Here is a 22135-nt window from a genome sequence, read left to right on the forward strand (position 1 = left end):
TATCGATGCCGTTTAGGGATTGATTCATTCCTATCGACTGAGATTCGATATAATTACCTATATCCAGACATCGGGATCCCTAGGTTAGAGTTGAGTCGAGTCTGAGATGACGCGTCAGTGGTCGAGTCTGAGACGACGCGTCGGTTAAGTGGAGTCTGATATGACATGTTGATTTACAGTTTCTTATCATTCATGTTTGTTGAGTTGCTACATGTTAATGATAAATGATATATGCTTTTGTATATGTTTCTATATAATTGCATGTTTACATTGTTTATACTGGGATATTTATATCTTACCGGAGTTATCCGGCTGTTGTCTTGTTTTGTATGTGTGCATGACAACAGGTGGGACTGGATCGGGGTCAAGAAGAGGATGAGAGAAGATTAGATAGCGTGGAGATCCGGGCTTCGAAGCAACATAGGATTCAGAACTGAGATGTAGTTGAACCTAGTTGAATTCTTGTAGATAACACAAGATTCGTATGTTCATGTTTAATATGTAATTTGAGTAAATTACATTACGTTTCCGCTTTGTATTTTAAAAAGAAAAAAAAAATTTTAGACCCTGTGTTGTAATTGATTAATTAGTCCCAATGATGATTAAGAACATGATTAGCGTCCGGGTCCCCACAGTTAGCGAAGATGATAGCAGGTAGAGAGCCGGGCACCTTGCCAAGTAACATAGAGATGAATCCAAAAGAGCAAGTGAAGGTCATCGAGTTGAAGAGTGGAAAATTTTTAGTCTAGAGGGACAGAAAAGAACCAAATATTTTATGAACAGACTGAGTCATCAAAAGGAAAGTCTTCTAACTCTACACTAGCACCCACTGCAGCATTAAGAAAGGAAAAATTAGATGCGCAATTTGGTAAGTTCTTAGAAGTATTCAAGAAATTGCACATCAATGTTCCCTTTGCTGATGCTTTGATTTAAATGCCTAGTTATGCTAAATTTTTGAACGACGTCTTAGCAAACAGAAAATCGGAGGATCACATGACTGTAAATCTAACTGAGAATTGCTCTGCTTTGGTGCAAAACAAAATCCCACCGAAACTTAAAGACCCAGGGAGTTTTTCTATTCCTTGCATGATTGGTGATGTTGTTTTCCATAAAGCTTTGTGTGATATTGGTGCAAGTATTAATCTTATGCCGTTGTCTGTGTTTAGGAAACTTGGATTGGGAGAACCTAAGCCAACGATGATGTCTTTACAACTAGCTGACAGATCTGTCAAGTATCCATGAGGAGTGATTGAGTATGTGCAAGTGAAAGTGGACAAATTTATTTTTCCTGCAGATTTTGTGGTACTTGACATGGAGGAGGATATGAAGATGCCTTTGATTTTGGGGAGACCATTCCTTGCAACTGGCAAGACCCTAATTGATGTACAAGAAGGGAAGTTGAGATTGAGAGTGGGAGAAGAGGAAATTACTTTTAATGTTTTTAATGCACTTAAGCACACACTGCATTCTAATAGTTGTTATAGAATTGATGCTTTTGATGCTCTTGTGTCTAACTATGTGAAGGGTGCCGTTAGAGATCTTTTGGAAGCCACTCTCACTACTGAATTGAGAGAAGATGAATTGGATGCAGAGAAAGCCGAAATAGTGGCATACCTCAATGTCAATCAGCCATGGAATAGGCCAATAAGGGTACGATTCGAGGACTTGGGTGATCGAAGAGACTTGGTCCCTCAGAAGTTCAGCCTGGAGGAGCCACCAGCTCGGGAGCTCAAGCCATTACCTCCACATCTGAAATACGTCTTTCTAGGTGAGAATAATAAACTTCCTATTATTATTTCTTCTTATTTGACATATGTGATGGAGGAAAAACTGCTGAAAGTCTTGAAAGCGCACAAGAGTGCATTTGCATGGAAGGTGGCGGATATCAAAGGGATCAATCCATCAGTCTGCATGCACAAGATATTGATGGAAGACAAGTACCCACCTCTTATTCAACCTCACAGAAGATTGAATCCAAAGATGCAAGAGGTAGTAAAAGCAGAAACTATCAAACTCCTTGATGCAGGTATTATCTATCCTATATCTGATAGTACATAGATAAATCCTGTTCAATGTGTGCCGAAAAAAGGAGGGATTATTGTTATCAATAATGAACAAAATGAATTGATACCCACTAGGACAGTTACGAGATGGTGTGTGTGCATTGATTATAGGAAATTAAATGATGCTACCCGTAAAGATCAATTTCCACTGCCCTTCATTGATCAAATGCTTGAGAGGTTAACGGGTAATGAGTTTTATTGTTTTTTGGATGGGTATTCAGGGTATAACCAAATCATGATTGCGCCCGAGGACCAAGAGAAAACCACTTTCACTTGTCCTTATGGCACTTTTTCTTTTAGACAGATGCTTTTCAGCGATGCATGACCGCTATTTTTCATGACATGATAGAAATTTTTCTTGAGATATTTATGGATGACTTCTCGATATTTGGCTCTTCTTTTAATGACTGTTTGCAGAACTTGAAGGTGGTATTGATGAGATGCGAGGAGACAAATTTGGTGCTGAATTGGGAAAAGTGTCATTTTATGGTACAAGAAGGCATAATGTTGGGGCAAAAGATATCACCGTATGGGATAGAGGTGGACAAGGCAAAAGTTGAAGTTATCAAGAACTTACCACGTCTGACATCCATAAAGGGAGTTAGAATGTTTCTAGGCCACATCGGTAAAATCGGCATTCTATGAAAGATTTTTCTAAAATTGCAAAACCTCTATCTTCCCTACTTATTAAATATGTGCCTTTTGATTTTAATTTTGACTGTTTACAAGCATATGATGATTTGAAGGAGCGCTTGGTAACGGCTCCTGTCTTGGTGGCACCAGATTGGGACCTACCTTTCGAGGTCATGTGCGATGCCAGTGATACTGCGGTGGGGGCTGTGCTTGGCCAACGGAAAAACAAGGTATTTCATAAAATTTACTACGCAAGTAAGACCATTGATGAGGCTCAATTGAATTATGCAACAACTAAAAAGAAATTACTTGCAGTAGTATTTGCGCTTGACAAATTTCATTCATATCTTGTTTTGTCCAAAGTCATTATTTACACAGATCACTCTGCATTGAAATATTTACTTGCTAAAAAAGATGCAAAGCCACGCCTACTTAGGTGGATTTTATTGTTGCAAGAATTTGACATAGAAATAAAAGATAAGAAATGTGTTGAGAATGTGGTGGCAGACCAATTGTCTAGACTAGAGGTTATTAGTAATGACTGTGTAGATAATGCTATTAATGATTGGTTTCCTGATGAGCAACTTTTTGAGGTGAAACATTGTCCTTGGTAAGAAAATTTGGCTAGCTTTCTTGTTACAGGCTCACCCCCCGCAAATTTAATTTTTAACCAAAGAAGAAATTCTTTTCGACGTGAAATATTATTTTTGGGAGGAACCCTTCTTGTTCAATGTAATAGCCGAGCCCGGTGTACGGTACGGTTTAAGTTTTGTATGTTTATTTGGGTTATTTGATTAGATGTTTAGAGTTGTGTTTATGGGCCATAGTATTGTTGGTTATTATTGTCTTGAGGTGTAGTTGTTGTTGGTTGCGTTGTTTCAATGTTTCGGATTGATTTAGTTGCATGAGTGGTGTTCATTGCCGTGACCAGAGTGCACCCGTGCTCATAGTAGGAGTGCCCCCGCGGTGTACTGTTCAAAATTTTGTTGTTGGAGGGCCGTTGTAATGCCCGAGAATTTAATTAACGTAATCTGAGATGATTTGTTGATTATGACTTGATGTAATTACAGCCGGGCCAGTTCGAGATCAAATTGGAAAAAAATTATGAGGGACACAAGATTTGGGCCGAATGTCATTCGCCCGGGCGGGAGTTTATGACCGCCCGAGCGAGAGGGTTTAATGGTAGAAAGCCGAGAGTCCTTCGCCCGGGCGGCACTTTTTGTCCGCCCGAGCGCGCATGTAGAATTGTGAGGGCCGAGAGTGCTTCGCCCTAGCGAGCAAGTTTTGACCGCCCTAGCGAGCGACGTGCAACATGAAGAATAAGCCACTTGCCTTTCATGCGAGATGTGTATATATATATGTATATACAAACGTAATTAACAAGAATCAGAAAGAAATAAGAAGGAGAAGGGAAAAAGAAGAAACCGAGGGAAAAGTTGGAGATTGTGAACAATCCGCCCGTCCGATTTTAAATCCGCCTACAGTACTGTGTTCCTATCAAAGCAGGCTTCATCTGGACGTAAGTTTTGTTACGTTTAGACCAGATTTGAATTTATGATATTGTCAGAATTGAATATGATTCAGATATGGTGTTTATACTACCGTAGATATTGTATAATCGAAGACAGATTTAAGAATAAGTTGGTTATACAATTGTTATGAATTTTAGAAGATATTGACTGAGACTTCAAACTAAATGGTAGTATTCTTGATTTAAGAATGAATAGAGGATTATTCTTATGGGTCTGGATAGGTTATTCAGTAGTTATCTGAAGTCAGATAGAGGAAATAATACCGTATGTTTGTATTATATATTTCAGCATTTCTGAAGATGCAGTTGTTAGACATTCATATGCTGGAATTAGAAGAATGATATTATGGTATTGACTCCAAGTTCTGATAGGTTATTTGTGATGTTGAGATTGTCGGGTTATCGACATGATATGATATGCCGTCTAAACATCAGTTGGCGCAGATTGGTCAGATTCAGTATTGATTTATGTTATATTATGATCTTGTTGATATGAATCAGATTGTGGTTTGTTCAGATATGGATCAGATTATATACTGAATTGGGTATTGTTCAGAACAGATTGTGATTTGAACTACATATTGATACAGTGTATTTGTTATCGTCGTTTCAGATCAGGGATGAACAGATTCGACTTCGAGACGTCGTCTTCATCAGATCAGGAAGACAAAGGTATAATTCATGTGATATTCGGGACGCATAACTCAAATTAGATTAATTTGAGTTTCCCAATAAAATCACATACTAGATTATTGTTTATATTTTTATCTGATTATGCTTTGATTATAGAATCTGTATTCAAGCAGGTAAGATAATTGTGATATTCAGTTATGAATATGATTATGCTTTGTTTACAGATTGTTATTCATTGCAGTTAAGATAGGACAGTCTTTGACAGGCATTGTCAAATATCTAGACGTTTCGGTGTATCTCAGCATAGGAGTAGGTATTACTCTTATTGCCGCCGTTGATACAGCTCAGACCGAAGTCTAGGAATGAGACGTTCATTACCCCGATTGGAGGGTAGGTAGTGACGTCTTATTCACACCGGGATCCCTAGAGTTCTAGTCGAGTCAAGTCTAGACGTGATTTGATTAGGACTGCATGCTTATATGGATGTGGTTCCTAGATCATAGGACCCATCATTATTGCTTCCAATTGTGCTAGCATGTTTTTATGATTTAGATTGGTTATATGCATGGTTGGTTGATTTGAAGTGCATGCTTGTTGTGTGATTAGATTTCATAGCTTATGAAATCTAATGTTTCGATTTTATTCGTAACAGCATGTTTCATGAATTATTTTATGTATATACATGTTTACCATGTTTTATACTGGGATTTATTCTCACCGGAGTTATCCGGCTGTTGTCTTGTTTTGTATGTGTGCATGACAACAGGTGGGGCTGGATCAGGGTCGAGATGACGATGAGAGAAGACGAGTTAGCGTGGTGATTCCGGACTTACAGTAGATTGGGTTTCATTACTTGAATTTAGTAGTTGAACCTTAGATTAGATTATTGTATGTTAATACTGAAATGTATTTTATACAGATATGTATATTATTAGATGCCATTACCTTCCGCGTTTATATTTTAAAAAGAAGAATTTTTAGACCCTGTTTATCAGAATAGATAATTACATCCCAGTGATGATTAAGAAGATGATTAGCGTCCGGGTCCCCACAGCCGTGGCATCACCGCACCCGCGGTGGTGTTGAGACCGCAACCGCGGTAGAGACCGCACCCGCGGTGTGTGCAGCGCCGCACCCGCGGTCCGAGTATTTCAGAAATTGGTGGAGTGCCGTGAGCATGGCGCACCCGCGGTGCTTGTGTGAGCGCACCCGCAGTCATGCATTATTGAGGTATGGGCGAGATATTTAGTATCTTTTTGGTTGAGTTGACTTCATTTTCACCTTTCCCTTTCCTCTCAATCTCGTTTTTCCCTCTTAGAACAAGGGTTTTACCTCCATTTCTTTCATTTCCTATCTTCAATCCAAGCTTCTAGTTGGATTTTCTAGTAGAAATCGAAGTTCTCCTTGGTGCTAGGAAGCTAAGGTAAGCTTTTGGTTGTGTTATCTCTTGGTTTTGGAGAAGAGATGTTATGGGTTTGATGTATTTGTTGGTTTAATGGATTATTTGACTTGAGTTCTTGGATATGGAGTTGATGTTGGTGTTATTTATGGATTATTTGTTGTAGGTGTTGTTCAAGAGCTTAGATTGAGGTGTTCTTGTGGTTTGTAATTGGAATTTCATCCCTTGTGCTCACATGATAGTATATGTATTGTGTTTCAAAGGTTTTATTGTGTTATTCCCTTCATTTGCTTCATAACTATGTATTGATTCAATTGTATATATATTGGAGACATTGTATGTCTCAATTGTATTGAAAAGGGAATACAAAGAGTATAGACTTCCAAGTGATTGATTAAATGCCAAGAGAGAGTTTCAAATGTTTTATTGGATTGATAGATACATAGTCAGATATTGCATGCAATTAGTTGATCAACGACCATAGGCTTATATCCCTCAGAGTTATCGGTTTATATCGATTGGGATACGAGCACCACAGACAGAGTTACTATTGATATCAATCCAACCAGAGTAAAGAGAAATACCATCTCATTGTTATTGTTATTGCTATTGCTATGATATTCATGTTTCAGAGTTGATGGTATTTAATGATTTCAATGCTATGTTTTACAGAGTATGATATGTTCATTGCTATGTAAGAGTTCCACTTGCTGAGTTTTATACTTATTTCAGTTATTTTCATGTGTTGCAGATAAGAGTGACGGGCCAGGACGTTGACTGTGGATGGGAGTCATATGCATACGAAGATTGGAAGGAAGTAGTTTGTTTTGCAAACAATATTTTGTACATGATCATTAAAATGATGTTTTGTATTTTGATGTATCATTTAGTTGATCATGTTGATACTTTTGATGATATTTGGAAATGTATTTTGAATCTCCTTCCATTTGTAAGAAAATTTTAAATTCCGCTGTATTTTTAATTGTAACGGGTCAGGGTGTCACATTTAGTGGTATCAGAGCACCGTTCTTCGGACCAATGCATATGACTTCGTCTACTTTCGACTGTCCGGGTATGTATTCTTTGCATCTATCCATTGTTATCTATTGATATGTCTTTTGTGAGCAAATTGTAGAGTATGCCTCCTAAGAGGAAAGTTGTAGAGGGTGAGGATAGTTCTTCCTCGAGAGTTGTCGACGAGTTCGGCAAGTTGCTTAAAGAGCAGGCCAAAGTCCATAGTGAGCAGATTCAGCAGTTGCTTCGATTGCAAGGAACAGGACAAGGTAGAGGCCAAGTGAGAGGCCAAGTAGCTCAGGCAGTTGGCACTGATGCTGTCTTTTCTGCTTTTAAGAGGATGGATCCGCCAGAGTATGTAGGGAGCACCGATCCTTTAGTTGATGTAGAGTGGATCAAGGCTCTTGAAGCTATCTTTGATCATCTCCACTACGAAGACAGAGACAGGATCAGCTGTGCAGTGTTCATGTTGGTAAAGGCTGCACGTATCTGGTGGAATGCAACCAAGGTTGGTGTTGATGTTTCGACATTGAAGTGGACAGAGTTCACTGACTTGTTCTATGACAAGTACTTCCCAGACGCACTTCGAGCAAGGAAGGTGACTAAATTTCTGGAGCTTCGTCAGGGGAGCTTGAACGTTGATGAGTACATTCTCAAGTTCGAGGAGGGTTGTCTATTTGCTCCGTACATTGCTTCCAACGACAAAGAAAAAGGTGCTCATTTCATTCGAGGCCATAGAGCAGAGATTTGGAGGGATATCAACATGTCCAAGGCTGTGACTTTCAAGGAGATCGTGTCCAACGCGTTGTTGGCCGGGCAAGACGAGAAGGACATCGCCAGAGAGAGGCAGGAGAGGCATCAAGCTAGTGTTCTGAGAGGCCAGGGATCAAATCAGAGAGGCAAGGATCGTTTCAAGGGGAAAGGCAAGATAGAGCCGAGTCCTAAACCACCGTCAATTCCAGTTGATCCTGAGAAGCCACTGTGTCCTAAGTGCAACAGACATCACCGAGGAGAGTGTAGATTTGGCACTCATTCTTGTTATCGTTGTGGCACGACAGGACACATTGCCAGAGATTGTCCCAGGGGAGCGAGCAAGGAGAAGGTGCAGGGTCGTATCTTTTCGATGACCAAAGAAGGTATTAACCATGATTCTTCTGTGATCTCTAGCACTATTTTGATTTCAGGCAGAGTAGCTACGACTTTGATTGATACTGGTGCTACTCATTCTTTTATGTCTGGATTGTTTTTGAGATCGTTGAGTATAGTTCCTTATGTTCTTCCCCTCCAGTTTAATGTTGTTTTACCTTCTGGGGACGTGTTGTGCCCGACGTCTATTGTTTATGCGTGCCCTGTTCATATTGAGGAGCGAGTTGTTTTTGCTGATTTGATTGTTATCCCGATGGTTGCCTTTGATGTTATTCTTGGCATGGATTGGCTGTCGACCTATCGTGCTGTTATTGATTGCGTTGCTAAGACGGTGACCTTTGTAGATGATGGCATTAAGGGAGGAGTTCTCGCCAGTGCAAGTACTTCGCTGGTCCTTCCTTTTATTTCTTGTCTTGAGGCTGAGAAGTTGATGTGTAGAGGTTGTGATGTATTTCTGACTTCTATTGTGGATGTGGATAGAATGATTAAGTTGAATATTGATGATATCGATATTGTGAGGGAGTTTGCTGATGTGTTTGAGGATGATGTGCCGGGTTTGCCGCCGGACAGAGATGTTGAGTTTGTGATTGATCTAGCTCCAGGTACGGTTCCTATTTCTAAGGCTCCGTACCGAATGACCCCTACTGAGATGAAGGAGTTGAAGACGCAGTTGCAGGATCTTTTGGACAATGGTTTTATTTGTCCGAGTTCTTCGCCTTGGGGAGCTCCGGTTCTTTTCGTTAAGAAGAAAGATGGGTCTTTGCGGCTGTGTATCAACTATAGGGAGCTCAACAAAGTGACGATCAAGAACAAGTATCCGTTGCCACGGATTGACGATTTATTTAACCAACTTTAGGGTGCCACTGTATTTTCGAAGATTGATCTTCGGTCTGGCTATTATCAGTTGAAGGTTAGGGAGTCTGATATCCCTAAGACAGCGTTCCGGACCAGGTACGGTCACTATGAGTTTCTTGTGATGTCTTTTGGTCTCACCAATGCTCCTTCAGTTTTCATGGATCTGATGAACTGTGTGTTCAAGCCGTTTTTGGATAGCTTCGTCATTGTCTTCATCGATGACATCTTGATCTATTCCAAGACCAGGGAGCTTCATGCCGAGCATCTCAGAGTTGTTCTCCGATTGTTGAGAGAGAAGAGGTTGTTTGCCAAGTTGAAGAAGTGTGAATTTTGGTTGGATCGGATTTCTTTTCTAGGCCATGTTGTTTCGAAAGATGGCATAGCTGTTGATCCTACGAAGATAGAGGCAGTTCAGAAGTGGCCTATTCCTACTGTACCAGAGGTATGCAGTTTTCTTGGGTTGGCAGGTTATTATCGTCGTTTCATTTCAGATTTCTCCAAGATTGCCTTGCCATTGACCAATTTGACGAGAAAGACTGTGAAGTTCGATTGGTCCATTGATTGTCAGAGTGCATTTCAAGAGTTGAAGAATAAGTTGACGACAGCTCCTGTTCTTTCATTGCCCAGTGGTTCTGAGGATTTTGTTGTCTATACCGATGCGTCGAAGAAAGGCCTTGGTGCAGTGCTGATGCAGCGAGGTAAGGTTATCGCCTATGCTTCTCGCCAGTTGAAAGACTATGAGAAGAATTATCCGACGCATGATTTGGAGCTGGCAGCTGTGCTTTTCGCCTTGAAGATTTGGAGACATTATTTGTATGGCGAAAAGTGTGAGTTCTTCACAGACCACAAGAATTTGAAGTATTTGTTTCCCAGAAAGAGCTCAATATGCGGCAGAGGAGGTGGTTAGAGCTTGTCAAAGATTATGATGTGACGATCAGTTACCACCCAGGGAAGGCGAATGTTGTGGTAGACGCTTTGAGCCGTAAGTCGAGTTCTTCTTTGAGTTCTTTGATTCAGAGACCTTTGCTGATGGACTTGCAGAGAGAGGAGATTTCTTTGGTAGTTCCGGGGACCATTGCTCGCTTTTCAGCGTTGGTTATTCGGGCTACATTGACGGACAGGATCCGTAGAGAGCAGACTGTTGATGTTCAGTTGTCAGAGTTGAGAGCTAGAGCTGAGGAGAGGGGTAACTCAGAATTTGGATTGGATGGTGACGGTCTGGTGACTTTCAGAGGCCGTATTTGTGTTCCTGTTGGCGATGATATTCGGCGAGATGTCTTGACAGAGGCTCATACCGCGCCATATTCGATACATCCAGGCAGTACCAAAATGTATCAGGATCTTCGTCGACTCTATTGGTGGCCAGGTATGAAGAAAGATATTGCTATGTTCATTTCTCAGTGTCTAACTTGTCAGCAGGTGAAGATTGAGCACCAGAGACCTGCTGGGACATTGCTATCTTTGCCGATTCCTCAGTGGAAGTGGGAGCATATTACGATGGATTTCGTGACTGGTCTTCCCAGAACGCAGAATGGTTTCAATTCCATTTGGGTTATCGTTGATCGATTGACCAAGTCAGCGCACTTTCTTCCAGTCAAGACGACGTATTCCATGAACCAGTATGCCGAGGATTATATAGCAGAGATTTTTAGACTTCACGGTGTCCCTGTGTCGATTGTGTCTGATCGTGACCCTAGATTTACCTCAGAGTTTTGGAAGAGTTCGCACAGAGCTGTGGGTTCACGGTTAGCGTTCAGTACAGCTTATCACCCTCAGAGCGACGGTCAGTCAGAGAGAGTCATTCAAATTCTAGAGGATATGCTCAGAGCTTGTACTATTGATTATTCTGGTAGCTGGGAATCTAAATTGCCTCTTGTTGAGTTCACGTACAACAATAGCTACCAAGCGACGATTGGGATGGCACCGTATGAGGCACTTTATGGCAGGAAGTGTAGATCTCCCTTGTATTGGGATGAGGTTGGTGAGAGAAAGATGTTGGGGCCAGAGTTGGTCCAACAGACTGCTGATGTTGTTGCTGTTATTCGCGAGAGGATGAAGACTGCTCAGTCGAGACAGAAGAGCTATGCGGATGTTCGTCGCAGACCGTCGCAGTTTGAGGTTGGCGACCATGTGTTCTTGAAGATTGCACCTCTCAAGGGTGTGATGCGATTTGGCAGGAAGGGTAAGTTGAGTCTGAGATTTATTGGCCCCTTTGAGATTTTGGACAGAGTTGGTGATCGAGCCTACAGGTTAGCCCTACCGCCAGATCTTGATAGAGTCCATAATGTTTTTCATGTATCGATGCTCAGGAAGTATATTGCGAATCCTTCCCATGTTCTTCACCATGAGCCATTGGACTTGACGCCGAATTTGACCTACCAAGAGACTCCGGTCCAGATTTTGGATCGCAAAGTCAGAGTTTTGAGGAACAAAGAGATCGGCATCGTTAAAGTTCTTTGGAGGAACCATTTGATCGAAGAGGCTACGTGGGAACCAGAGGATGAGATGAGAGAGAAGTATCCTGAGTTGTTCGTGCAGTGACGTCAATTTCGAGGACGAAATTCCCTTAAGGAGGGGAGATTGTAATAGCCGAGCCCGTTGTACGGTACGGTTTAAGTTTTGTATGTTTATTTGGGTTATTTGATTAGATGTTTAGAGTTGTGTTCATGGGCCATAGTATTGTTGGTTATTATTGTCTTGAGGTGTAGTTGTTGTTGGTTGCGTTGTTTCAGTGTTTCGGATTGATCTTAGTTGCATGAGTGGTGTTCATTGTCGTGACCAGAGTGCACCCGCGCTCATAGTAGGAGTGCCCCCGCGGTGTACTATTCATAATTTTGTTGTTGGAGGGCCGTGGCATCACCGCACCCGCGGTGGTGTTGAGACCGCACCCACGGTGTGTGCAGCGCCGCACCCGCGGTCCGAGTATTTCAGAAATTGGTGGAGTGCTGTGAGCATGGTGCACCCGCGGTGCTTGTGTGAGCGCACCCGCGGTCATGCATTATTGAGGTATGGGCGAGATATTTAGTACCTTTTTGGTTGAGTTGACTTCATTTTCACCTTTCCCTTTCCTCTCAATCTCGTTTTTCTCTCTTAGAACAAGGGTTTTTCCTCCATTTCTTTCATTTCCTATCTTCAATCCAAGCTTCTAGTTGGATTTTCGAGTAGAGATCGAAGTTCTCCTTGGTGCTAGGAAGCTAAGGTAAGCTTTTGGTTGTGTTATCTCTTGGTTTTGGAGAAGAGATGTTATGGGTTTGATGTATTTGTTGGTTTAATGGATTATTTGACTTGAGTTCTTTGATATGGAGTTGATGTTGGTGTTATTTATGGATTATTTGTTGTAGGTGTTGTTCAAGAGCTTAGATTGAGGTGTTCTTGTGGTTTGTAAGTGGAATTTCATCCCTTGTGCTCACATGATAGTATATGTATTGTGTTTCAAAGGTTTTATTGTGTTATTCCCTTCATTGGATTCATAACTATGTATTGATTCAATTGTATATATATTGGAGACATTGTATGTCTCAATTGTATTGAAAAGGGAATACAAAGAGTATAGACTTCAAAGTGATTGATTAAATGCCAAGAAAGAGTTTCAAATGTTTTATTGGATTGATAGATACATAGTCAGAGATTGCATGCAATTAGTTGATCAACGACCATAGGCTTATATCCCTCAGAGTTATCGGTTTATATCGATTGGGATACGAGCACCACAGACAGAGTTACTATTGATATCAATCCAACCAGAGTAAAGAGAAATACCATCTCATTGTTATTGTTATTGCTATTGCTATGATATTCATGTTTCAGAGTTGATGGTATTTAATGATTTCAAAGCTATGTTTTACAGAGTATGATATGTTCATTGCTATGTAAGAGTTCCACTTGCTGAGTTTTATACTTATTTCAGTTATTTTCATGTGTTGCAGATAAAAGTGACGGGCTAGGACGTTGACTGTGGATGGGAGTCATATGCATACGAAGATTGGAAGGAAGTAGTTTGTTTTGCAAACAATATTTTGTACATGATCATTAAAATGATGTTTTGTATTTTGATGTATCATTTAGTTGATCATGTTGATACTTTTGATGATATTTGGAAATGTATTTTGAATCTCCTTCCATTTGTAAGAAAATTTTAAATTCCGCTGTATTTTTAATTGTAACGGGTCAGGGTGTCACATTCAAAATATGTGAAGATTCTATGATCAGAAGGTATGTTGCAGAGGAAGAGTTTGGTCAAATTCTCAATCATTGCCATGACCGTGAGGTAGGTGGTCATTTTGTACCAACAAAGACCGCATCTAAGGTACTTGAATGTGGCATTAATTGGCCAACCCTCTTTAAAGATACTCGTTCTTATGTGCTAGCCTTTGATAAATGCCAACGAAAGGTAACATCTCTAACCGTCATGAAATGCCTTTAAATAATATTATTGAGTGTGAGGTTTTTGATGTGTGGGGAATAGATTTCATGGGACCGTTTCCCAGCTCGTTCACGAAAAAATATATTTTGGTGGCGGTCGACTATGTGTCTAAGTGGGTAGAGCTATAAGCATATGCCACTAATGATGCTAATATGGCCCTGAAATTTTTAAAGAAAAATATTTTTAACAGGTTTGGGACACCACGAGCAATGATTAGTGATTGTGGCACCCATTTTTAAAACAAACTCTTTGAAAAGCTTTTGAGCAAATATGGTGTCACACATAAGATATCTACTCCCTATCACCCTCAAACGAGTGGTCAAGTGGAAGTGTCTAACTGAGAAATCAAGCGGATTTTAGAAAACGTGGTAGGTGTTAGTCGAAAAGATTGGTCTGTAAGGTTAGATGAACGCTCTTTGGGCATATAGGACTGCGTTCAAAACACCTATAGGCACTACACCATATAGGTTATTGTTTGGTAAAGCGTATCATCTACCTGTAGAGTTAGTGTAATGCCCGAATTTTGATATAATATGGCAGTAGTTGTGATGGTTCTTGGCTTTACGTTATGGTATGAATGGTAATGATGTTATAGAGTGGAATAGATAATGGATGGGTATAATCAAAGGTGGAATTTGAGCTAAATAGGTAATGGAAGTGCAGAAACGGTATGAAAAATGTGGCAGTAGTTGTGATTTTTAGCATAATATTTTGTATATTGATCCAATTGATGTGAGGCCACTTCCATTAGAAAGATAAGACATAAGTCTATAACTTTCCAGTTTTGAGTTTTGTTCAAATCATAAGGGAAGATGAGCCAAAAGCGCCCCGAAGTGTGTCGTGCGTATCGTCGTTCCTACAATGACACATGTTGGGAGATTGAGCACAACTTTTTGCTCAGACCTCCAAATGACTTGAAATTTGGGGAGATGCAAGCCACGATATAGGGCTACAACTTTGTAGTTTGCCACTTTTCCAAATTATGAAGAGAAAAGGCGTTTCGGAAGCGATCTTTGTAGTGGATGTGCGCAGAGGCGCGCCCCGGCGGTAATTGATGTGCGCTCGGGCGGCTCTTGTTCGGGAAAAATGTGTTTTTGCCGAGAGTTCCGCGCCCGGGCGGAAAAAGACGTCCGCCTGGGCGGCCAGCAAGTTGAAAAAAAACGTGTTTTGGTGTTTGGGAAGGCATAAAATCGAATGAGATCATTGTTTTACTCATTTTCCTTCTCCTTCTTTTCTCTTTATCGGTTAGAAGCTAGGGTTCTCTCCTTCCTTCCATTTTCTAAATTATTCTTAAATCTATTGGAGATTTGTTCAAGAAAAATATGAAATAAGTATAGATTTGTGATCCTCTCTTCAAGATCTTCAAGATGTGGTAAGTATTTCTCATTTCTATTCAAGTTTGGATATGGGTTGAAGTTAGAATTGATATTTGAGTTGATATTTGAGATATTGAGATGTTGGAGATGTTGTAATTGTGTTGGTTTGAATTTAAAATGAAATTGAAGCCAATGGCAAAGTAAAGGAGCTAACTCTTTAGCACGCATGCCACGTGTTTGACAAAATGATTCAATGAATGTTTTTATGGCATATTACGGTTAAAAAATGATACGGATTACTTCTTTACACAATTGTTGGAATTTGAGTTTTCTTGAATATCTAATTTGTGGATATTGATTTGAAGCTGTATTGAATTGATTATGAATTTTGTACAGAAATTGCTCTGTTTTGATAAATGACCCGAGTTCTTGAGTTAGAGTAGAATTCAGACGTTCAAGACTTCTCATCTACACATTTCGATCTTCTTTTGGTAATATTTGAAAGGTATGTTACGGTCGGTAACATACGAGGTAAAAGTATCATTTTTATTTTAAGTTGAAAATTCGATGGCTTGATGAATTACTTGTGATTTGTTGATGATTGATCATTTGAGATGATTTTATTATGATATTGACTTGATGATATTGAAATGCATCATTGCATTGCATATTGAGCCACTTTTCGATTCATATTTGATATGGCGGAGGTCGCCTTGATTAACTGATTTGTTGGACGTATGGGGCTATAGTTGAGTTGGCATAGTGTATGTGGAGGTCGCTGCTATGGCCTGAACACTCTCTATAGGCGCACCATAGTCCTGGGATTGTAGAACACAGCAATCCACCCCGAGCGGATGAGTCGGTGGATGTTGCTGGGTGATTCTATTCCCTTGGGTACCCGATGACCAGATGATTCACTTGATCTTGAGATTTATTGATAGCCCACAGCTTCTGATCATGCATTGCATTATATTTCATCTTGATGAATTTCATATAAAATAATTGTCATTTTAATTCTCATACGTTATTGATTGTATCATACTGGGTTTATACTCACCGGCATATCGGCTACCTCTTGTTTTCATGTGCTTGACGGTAGGTGAGGCGAGGCTTGGGATGCCAGAGTCCAGCTCCAGGCGAGGAGATACAAGTTAGAGTGGGATTCTCGGGTCTTAGGAGCTATGTGATGATGTTTAGATTTCTTTGGTTTACTACTTTATTTTGGTATGTTGAAAATTTTATTTCAAACATTTGAGACATTTAAATTATTCTGACGATGTTTATGTCAGTTTGTGGACAAGAAATTATGTATTTTATTAAATCGTTTGTTTTGATACATTTAAAATTATTAGTATTAGATATCGGACCCGGGGCCTCACATTAGGAGCATCGGTCATATTGGGCAACGAAAGCACTAAACTTTAACTTTACTGATGCAATGAACGAGTCTGCTTCAACTGGATCAGTTGGAGTAATTCCGGAATCTGGCATATGATCTTGCACTGTCATACAAAGAAAAAGACAAAGAAGGTGAAAATGTCCTGCTTTACAACTCCTGGTTGCGACTGTTTCACGAAAAATTGAAGTCGCGATGGTCTGGTCCATTCGTGATTTCTAAAGTTTACCCCTCAGTAGCTGTAGAATTGCAAGATGGAAAGGATGGGACATTTACGGTCAATGCCCAGTGACTGAAGTATTACATGGGTGGCGCAGTTGAGCCACAACTTGGAATCTCCCGGTTCCAAGACAATCCGAACTGAAACTAACCGACAGTCAAGCTCTCGACTATAAATTGAGAACTACCTCTTTCCCCTACTTAATTCGATTTTATTATTTTAGTTATGTGTTTATTTATTTTTTTTTAAAAAAATGGTAAAGCCGTGAAGCTTCCAACCGGGCGCATATTTATGTCCGCCCGGGCGCGCCCTTTTTCAAAAAAATTACAAAAAGCCATGAAGCCTCCGCCCGGGCGCACATTTATGTCCGCCCAGGTGCTCCCCTTTTCGACCAAATTTTCAAAAAAACCGTTAAGCTTCCGCCCGGGTGCACATTTATGTCCGCCCGAGCGCGCCCTTCTTCAAAATATTTTTCAAAAGCCGTGAAGCTTTCGCCCGGGCGCACATTCATGTCCGCCCGGGCGCGCCCTTTGTTTGACAAATTTAAAAAAAAAATCCGTGGAGCGTCCGCCCGCCGGGCGGATCGCGAATTCTTTTAAAATCACAGATCTTCTTTTCTCTTCCCCCATTCAAACCCTACCCTCTTTCCTTCAATTTTCCACCCCTCCTCTCTCAAACTCACTCCCATCACTTGTTTTGTGCAAATTTCAAGTACAATCTTGTATCTTCACCTTCACCAAGCATCAAGAATTGATTTCTCCGGCCACAAAAACACATTTCCAGCTACCACCACCATTTTCGGTCGCCACTGAAGTTTTCTGGCCGCCACTGCATTCCGGTGAAGCATTCTTCAAACAACCCACTTTCCGCTCCGGGTTTCTTGTTCTTCACAAATCATCAACTATGCCGCCTAAGAAATCTCGGGCAAGTCACGATTCTTCTTGATCTTCATCGTGTAATTCCCACTTATTTGTGAATGATGCCGCTAGAGAACGCTTTGAAAATGTAAAAATACATCGTGCTTCTCTTCGTGAGCGTGGTTTCCAATTGGTGGTACAAATTGAAATTATTAATCAGATTGCTAGTCGAGATTGGACAAAATTTTGTGCCCAATCGCAAGCCGTAGTGGCACCTGTAATGAGGGAATTTTATGCCAATGCGGCTGAGTGGAGCGATAATAAAACATATGTGAGAGGAAAGATGGTGGATTTTAGTTCTGTGGAGATTAATAGGGTGCTTGAGACACCAGCTGTGGATGATTTGATATATATGGCATGGGCAGGGAACCCTGACTTAGCCTTGATGATGCGCAGAATCTGCTATCCAGGGTCTCCGTGGAAGACACCTGGATTGTACAATTGTTTCGCCGAGAAATGTTTGTTAGTCCCGGCTGTGATGTGGTATGCTTTTTTGGCCACACGGTTGATGCCAGTAGGGCACACTAGCGAAGTACAGAGGGAGAGGGGAGTATTTCTCTATGCACTGATGACCCATATGCCACTTAATACGGGGAAAATTATTCATTCACAGATCCAGCTGAGTATCCACAATCCGAATGTGACATTATTCTTTCCCCATATTATCATCGAGTTGTGTGCGGGAGCATGGGTCGTTTTTCAAGATGATTATGAATGGTTGCCCCCGACCAAGGCCCTTGATGATGCTAGCTGGCTACAGAATACCGCGGTGAAGCGGAAGGTCTTTCCTCAGTTTGGCCTTATCTGGGACGGTTTGACTTTTGATCAAATGCCACAGCAGCCCCCACCACCGGCCCTCAGACCTCGACGTCGCCTTCTTCAGGACTGGATGGACGAGTTTACTGCATTCTCTGACCATCAGTTACAGTGGCAGGCTGTGAGTCAGACATATCAGGCCGCCACTAATGCCATGCTGCGTCTATCCTTGAGCCACAGTGGTATTGACCCGGCCATTCTCCCACTACCCATGCCTGCTTTCCCGCCACCGTTTCAGTTCCACTATGCCGATGCACCAGAGCTGGAGGCTGGCGTCATTCCCCCAGAGGCGCACGAAGAGGATGATCTTTGAGAGGGGAGTCACTTTTGACCCTTCTTTTTATTTTCTGCATTTCATTTAGATCATTTTGGTTATTTATGTTTCTGTTGCATGCTTAGGTCATATTGCATCTATTTTGTTATGCATTCTCTGTCTCTTTTTCTATCATCTGTTGCATTGGGGACGCTGCTCGACTTTAGTATTGGGGGGTGGATGGGTGTTGTTTTGTGTGTTCATTTTTTGTGCTTTGTTGGTTTTATTTGTGGACATTTAGTTTTAGTCGTTTTTGCATTGGTGTGTGTTAGCCGACGGTATTAGAAGTAGTACTTGTTAGCCAATGATGATTAAGAGGTGATGAGACATGCCCTGTCTGTCGTATAATCGCACTCCTTTAGCACATACTATGGTAAAAACATGAAGTTTCATTTAAAATGCTGAATCCTCTTTGCACGAATGTTAGAACTAGAAGCATGCATGATAAGATGGTGAAATTTAAAACTAAAGTGGGGAACGAAGATGTTTGAAAGTGTAAATTGAACTTGACGATATTCTCTTGAAATGAGGTATCTATCAGCAGCAGAAAAAAAAAGAGAATGATGGAGATGTAAGATGTGGGGGAGCCGAATAAAGGAATGAAATCCTATTCCTGGCTAAATTTGGAGATGTAAGGTGTTGAAGAGTCGAATAAAGGAATGAAATCCTATTCCTGGTGAAAAAATGTAAAACACGTGGATTTGAATCTGAAATGAAAGGTTCTAACATAGTCCTTTTATTGTTGTATTCCAATTCAATCAAAAAAAAAGAGAAAGAAAAAAATTGTCGTTGGTAGTTACTGAGTGCAGAGGAATAATGGAGAGTATGATTTACACTAACAGGCTGATTTAAATCTCTGACAATGGTTGAGAATGGATCCCCCTGTCATTTATGATGCTAGGACGAACGACACATACATACACGTTCAGGTTTTTTTTGAAACAACATCTAGACCAAGAGAAGTGCGAAGAGTTGTGCTTTTACATTGATTGACAAGGGAATATATTGAGTTTCACTGAGGCTAGTTGATGACTATGAATTCACTGTCGAGCTACTTTGTGTCTTGTTCCATTTTATCTTGTCACCTGCTTTGCTCGAGGGTGAGCAAAAAGTTTGTATTGGGGGGTTGATATAGGTGGATTTTACTTGTTTTTCATATCATGTTATGTCACATTGTGTTGCATTTATCATTTAGATTGCATGAATTTTGTGTTATTTTAGCATAATTTATGCTTTCTTGTTGCTCATGTGTTTAGTTGGTGAAAATGCAGGAAATTCGTGCATAAACTGAAAAAATTTGTGAGACCTTCGCCGGGCAAATATTTATGTCCGCCCGGGCGCTTGCAAGGTAATGGAGAAGGAGTTTTTGCGCAAGCCATCAGCCCGGGCGGAAACTTATGTTCGCCCAGGCGCGTTAAAGGAAAAGTGAAAAACAAATCTGCGCAAGCCATCTGCCCGGGTGGAAACTTATGTCCGCCCAGGCGGAAACTTATGTCCGCCCGGGCGCGCTTGTATTTTTGGAAAGATTTTGGAAGATTTTTTTCCCTTAATTCTGAAGAAGAAGGGATGGACGGGGAGATTTCACGAAGATTCAGACATTATTGAGCAGCCAAAGAGTCAAGGAGGAGAGAAAAAGCTTGGAGAAAGTGCTTGGATTGAAGATTTGAAGCTTGGAAAGATTTTGGAAGATTATTTTTGGTTCTTCGTGTTTTTCGTCAAATCTAGTATTTCTAGTTTAGTTTTTATCCTTTAAACATTGTTATCTTTATTTCTACCATGAGTTCTAGTAGCTAAACTCTAAAATATTTGTTGGGATTTAAGGGGATCCTACCTCAAACTTTGATTTAGTTAATTTATATTTCGATTGTAGCTTTATTCTTGAATGTGTTACTGATTTTCATTGTGTTTTTAGACCGTAACTAACTTTAACAATGTTTTTATATTGCGAGTGAGTTCGAGATAATAGCTTGTGATAGGAACGAGTAGCATAGTCCCTGGATCTACAATTTACATAGATATATGAAATTGGACACGCGCCGATATTCATAGTTCATTCGGACGAAAACTAGGGGATTTCATAGATCGATAAGCGATTCACTCTTGATAAATAATTAAAGATATTTGATTACTTCACTGAGTAGAATTAATTTGGCACAACTCAAGAGAGTGTGTTCAATTGAATAAGAAATCATGTCGGAAGCGTAAATCACTATTGAACGAATTAATTAATTAAAAAGGGGTAGGTAGAATTAATTTGGCATAGCTCGAGAGAGTGTGTTCAATTGAATAGAAAATCTTGTCAGAAGCGTAAATCACTATCGAACGAATTAATTAATTAAAAAGGTGTGGGGACCCGGGCCCTAACTCAATTCTTTATGGGATTAATTGGATCGTTGTTAGAAAACGTGGGTCAAATTTTCGATTTTAAACATAAATTCAAATGTTTATAAACAAGCATAAGGTCTTTATTTATTCCAACAAACATGTAAATATATCTTGTTCTAGTACATTCATACAACTAGTGTTTAATACAATTTACAAACTACAAGTAATACAAGTCTAGTATGACACCACTAGTGATCTTCTGTGCCCGTAGTCACCACGCTATCTCGATCTCATCTTTGTCGTGACCCAGATCCTGTCCCACCTGTTGTTATGCACACATACAGACATAACAGCAGTCGAAAACTCCGGTGAGAACAAATCCCAGTATAAAACATGATATGCATGCATAAACAAAATATAAATCATGAAACAAACTATCATGAATAATATCAAAAGCAATAGGTTCCATAGTCTATGAAACCAAATCAATATAAGCATGCAATATCAATCAAATCATGTCTTGACTCAATTCGACTCTACTCTAGGGATCCCGGTGTGAATAAGACGTCGCTGTCTGTTACCTACCCTCCTAATCGGGGTATCGGTATGTCTCATTCCTAGATTTCGGTCATGTCTGTATCGAGTGTCTACACACGGAGACGAACTGCTCCAATGCGACGATACTACCGAACATCTAGTTTGACAAATCTGTCAATGACTCCTATCTCAAGGCTTGAATATAAATCTATAAACAAGGCATCACATTCAAAATATAACCATAATCTAGTATGTGATTTTATTGGGAAACTCAAATTGAATCTCATTTGAGTTGTGTCTTCCCAAAACAAAACATGAATTATACCTTTCGTCGTACAGTCTGTCGTAGTCGAAGTCTTGCTATCAAATTTGCCAATAAAATCTGAAATGGCAATTGTATAGACATAATCTATCAAGACACAACTCAAAGCAAGTCTTGTACAATTCATTATTCAATCTCAATACAGTTTGGCGGCACAACAGCGTGATCTCGCAATACCAGTCAACTCAAATCTCAACATGTATCAACAATTCATAATCCTCAATTCATAATCAACATAATTTACCCATTATCAACTCAAAATCTGCCGAAATCGAA

Source organism: Primulina eburnea, chromosome 3 (assembly GCF_022965805.1).
Source record: "Primulina eburnea isolate SZY01 chromosome 3, ASM2296580v1, whole genome shotgun sequence".
In the NCBI taxonomy this organism is placed as follows: Eukaryota; Viridiplantae; Streptophyta; class Magnoliopsida; order Lamiales; family Gesneriaceae; genus Primulina; species Primulina eburnea.